A 4,549-nucleotide genomic window follows, 5' to 3' on the forward strand; every position below is an offset into this window, starting at 1 on the left:
CCATATAAAAGTAAAATAGACTGAATCTCCTGTACAAGCTCCTCCAGGGGTTCAGTTCCACAGCCAATTGTTTTCACTCCAAGTCTGAGTGTCTGTCTTCCAGTCTCTCCTCAAGTGTCTGTCTTCCAGTCTCTAACTCCAAGTGTCTACTTCCTGTCCAACTCCAAGTGACTGAATGATCTTGATCAATATATTGATCCTTGTGTGCCTCTGTTTCCTCTATTTAATGACCTTTTTCTCTTGTGTCACCTCCCTTAAATTTTATGTCTACCAATCACAGCATGTGCTCTTCTCCAGGACTGCCCACTCTTTCACACATAGTTACAGACCTCCCACTCAATGTATGAAATGAGTGTTCACACTTTTGTGGTTAGTTCATACCTTTTTGTACTTAGTGCATACCTTCTTGTGGTTAAAATGGATAGATCTACTTTAAGTACTGGGTTTATACTTTGGGGATTTAAATCTAAAAATAGATAGGGGATTACAATTTAATCTTCATAATAAAGGTAGAGCTAAGTACCTTCATTGTTGCAGTCAGGGAGAGCTAAATCCAATCTTCACAGCACTTAAGAGATATATTTAAGTAGAGTTAATAGTATTATTGTACTTACATGTTCCTGCTTGCTTTTTTATTTTTATTTTAATTTATTTGGTTTTAATTCATTTGTTCTCATCATTTAAAGATTTGATCAAGTTTATTCACATGTCATTTTGTGTTTCTCATGTGTAGCACCTTATTTTTAATGGAATGATATTTGTTTATATAATTGGTTTTATACATAACCTAAATTTCCATTCCCACTGCCCAGGAAGCCATCCAATTTAACAAAGAGTCATTGTTATATAAAAAAAAGTAAAAAATAAGAAAAAAAAGTAAAACCATTGAATACATTAAGGAAAAAAAAAGCTTCAATGTTTTATCCTCTTCAATCCCTAACTTTCAAAGTATATATGTTGGGCTATCTTTTCAGAATTCTTTTTTGGGATGTTTCTTGTTCTTTTAATTTGTGAAATACCTACTCAGTAAAAGTACATATGATGATGAGCACTGAAGGTCTCCTTCCTTGTGCCCAAAGGAAGGCCCCTGCTCTGCCCAGACCCAGCTCCCACCATGTTTGCCTCTGCAGTCTTCATTCTGGACATGAAGGGGAAGCCCCTGATCTGCCAGAACCACAAGGGGGATGTGAGCATGGCTGAGATTGACCACTTCATGCCCCTGCTGATGCAAAAGGAAGAAGAGGGAAGCCAGACCCCATTGCTGACCCATGGCAGGGTGTACTTCTTGTGGATCAAATATAGCAACCTTTACTTGGTGGCCACCATCCTCAAGAATGCCAATGCCTCTCTGGTGTATTCCTTTCTCTACAAGACTGTTGAGATATTCTCAGTATTTTAAGGAACTAGAGGAAGAGAGTATCTGAGACAATTTCATCATTGTCTATGAGGTATTGGATGAGCTCATGGATTTTGGCTTTTCACAAACCATGAACAGAAAAATTCTCCAAGAGTATATCACCCAGCAGGACAACAAATAAGAGACAGACAAGTCCTGGGTGCCCCCAACAGTTGCCAATGCTGTGTCTTGGCGTTCATAGGGTATCAAATATAAGAAGAACAATGTTTTCATTGATGTTATTGAGTCTGTCAACTGACTGGTCAATGCCAATGGGAGTGTGCAGCTGAGTGAGATTGTGGGCACCATCAAGCTAAAGGGGTTCTTGTCTGGCATGCCAGAGCTGAGATTGGGAATTAATGACCGGGTACTTTTTGAACTCACTGGCTGCAATAAAAACAAGTCTGTTGAATTGGAAGATGTTAAGGTCCATCAGTGTGTACAACTCTCTAGATTTGACAATGATCGAATCATCTCCTTTATCCCACCTGATGGTGACTTTGAACTTATGTCCTATCGGTTCAATGCCTAGATAAAACCACTGATATGGATTGAGTCTGTCATTGAAAAGTTTTCACACAGTTGGGTGGAAATTATGGTTAAGGCTAAAGGCCAGTTAAAGAAGCAGCCAGTGGACAACAGTGTGGAGATCACAGTCCCAGTGCCCAGTGATGAAGATTCCCCCCGATTCAAAACCAGTGTGGGGAATGCCAAGTACCTGCCTGAGAACAATGTGGTTATCTGGAACATCAAGTCCTTTCCTGGAGGAAAGGAATACCTAATGAGATCACACTTTGGCTTGCCTAGGGTAGAGAAAGAGGAAGTGGAGGGCTGGCCTCCCATCTCTGTCAAATTTGAGATTCATTATTTTACTGTCTCTGGGATCCAGGTCCGGTACATGAAGATCATTGAGAAGAGTGGGTACCAAGTTCTTACTTGGGTTCCATATATCACCCAAAGTGGGGATTATCAACTTGAGACCAGCAAGAAAAGAAGTAGATGTAGCAGTGGAGGCCAGCACCTTAGCCTATGGACTCTCCCACCCAAAGATTTTTCAAGTGTATTTTGTGAACCTTAAAAATTCCCCATTGGGACCATTCCCCATTGGGACCATCCCCATTTGGGCAGTGAAGGTACTTAGATCAGGAATGTGAGACTACTTATATCAAGAATGTGAGACCTCTACTCCACCCATACTTAAGTCTGCCGTAGGGGAAGATAAAGTTGTAAACTCCTTGCTGAACAATGAAAGATACTTAAACCCATACTTATAGTAGGACAAAAGTTCTTAAGCTATGCCTATTTTGGGTTTATTGAATAATTGGGACAAAAGGGTGCTAAGTACCTATAAAGGTCAGACAACTTGTGAACTTACAAGGAGCAAAGAGGTGAAAACTTACTCAGAGATTCTAGTCTACTCAGGTGTGAATTACTCAAAAAGATTAGTCTACTCGGGTGTGAACTAAGAATGATCTGTCCTTTGAAAAACGTCTACTGTGATTGGTAGATATAAGGACTTAGGGGGAGGTGACATAGGAAAAAATGCCCTTTAAATAGGAGCTCAGATACATTCTGAGACATTCAGATTCCAGATTCAGCTGGTGAAGGCAGCTGAGATGGAGCTGGCCTGGTGTCTCTTTGAACACTAGAATCTTTGCTTGGACAAATCTTATGGTGAGTGATTAAGGACTGACTGATCTCCCTCTCTTAAGACTCAGGTCTAGACCTTTCAGCCAAGGCCCTTCATACTTACTCCTTTCTTATTCTCTCTCTCTTTAATTCCTCATTGTATTAATTAATTAAAATCTCTATAAACCCAGATGACTTGGGTATATTTGAATAATTGGGAATATTTCCCTGGCGACCACCTTATATTTGATTTAAAAACAAAACACTGTAGTGAAAACATATTTCCTTCAGTCACAACTTACCCATCCACTCTTATATCTACTACAATTTAAGTCTTCCACTATTTTAATCACTACAGTTTATGACAACCAACTATTTTAAATATTACAATGTGTTTGTGAGAATGAACAACCCCTGTTCTTATATGTTTGAGAAGCATCTCATTTGTGTCTGTGAATAGGAGGCAACCCTGTTTTTGTGTTTAGAGGGCAGCTTTTGCTTTTACATATTTGAGGGGAGACCATGGTCCCTGTTTATAGTCTGCCTTGTCTGTATCTGGGGGAATGGGGTGGACATTCATGGCTACAGTCTGTGAGTCTCAGCCCCTTCATTGTCCTCACTCTTGCTATGGGGGCCTGAGCCTGGAAGCAAACTTAAGTAGCTGGAGCCCCTTATCCTGACTCTATCTCAGGTGGGATTTTCCCTTACTGGGAAGGGAGAGGGGACAAGGATCTGTCTAGAGGTCTTTCCTTCCTATTTTTATATGAAGCAAATGTGGGGGAATTGATTTGCCCCCAACCTCTCCTCCCACTGCCTCAGTGCCTTGTCATAAAAGCCAGCTTTACCTTGGTCCTCTTGCATCTTCCACCCTTTTGTATTCTGAGAGTACGTTCAGCCATGGCTTGCCTGAGCTTCTTTGTTTCCTCTCCTTCTAGTTTTAAGATTTAAGATTAAAGAAAAGTACATATGATGCACACTTATCAAATTTCTTTTCTTTTTGGCTTCTCTTGTTGATTCCAAACCATATTTCTCCAATATACTCTTTTTTCTCCATTTCCAATTCAGAATGAGAAAGGTATGGATTCAAATCCTAGGTGGTAAAGAGGTTAGAATGCTGTACTTGAAGTCAGGGAGATTTTAGTTCAAATCCAGTCTTAGACACTTACTATGTGATCTAATGAAGGCATTTCATATTTGCTTACATTTCTTTATCCATAAAATGGAAATAATAATAGTCTTTTCCTCCCATAGCTTTAGTAAGGATAAAATGAGTTAATATTTGTTAAGTGTTTTGCAAATAAAAATGCTATATTACTGCTAGTGATTTTTTTTGTTGTTACCAACTATGTGACCCTAGGCAAGTAACTTACCCCCCTTTTATTTTACCTCAGGCAACTATATAGGATAGTGATGGCAAACCTTTTAGAGACCAAGTGTCCAAAGTGTAAAGATAATTTTAGAGTTGTGACTTAAAATCTAATTTAAATTAAAATCTAAAATTTAATTGGTCACCAAGGGAAATCT

At 39.3% G+C, this 4,549-nt stretch overlaps 1 pseudogene; it reads left to right on the top strand.

Annotated features, from left to right (window-relative positions):
• Positions 1 to 1,101: 1,101 nt before the first annotated feature.
• Positions 1,102 to 2,509, top strand: LOC100619874 (AP-1 complex subunit mu-2-like; annotated as a pseudogene).
• The last annotated feature ends 2,040 nt before the right edge of the window (positions 2,510 to 4,549 follow it).

This window comes from Monodelphis domestica, chromosome 1 (genome assembly GCF_027887165.1).
Source record: "Monodelphis domestica isolate mMonDom1 chromosome 1, mMonDom1.pri, whole genome shotgun sequence".
Lineage (NCBI taxonomy): Eukaryota > Metazoa > Chordata > Mammalia > Didelphimorphia > Didelphidae > Monodelphis > Monodelphis domestica.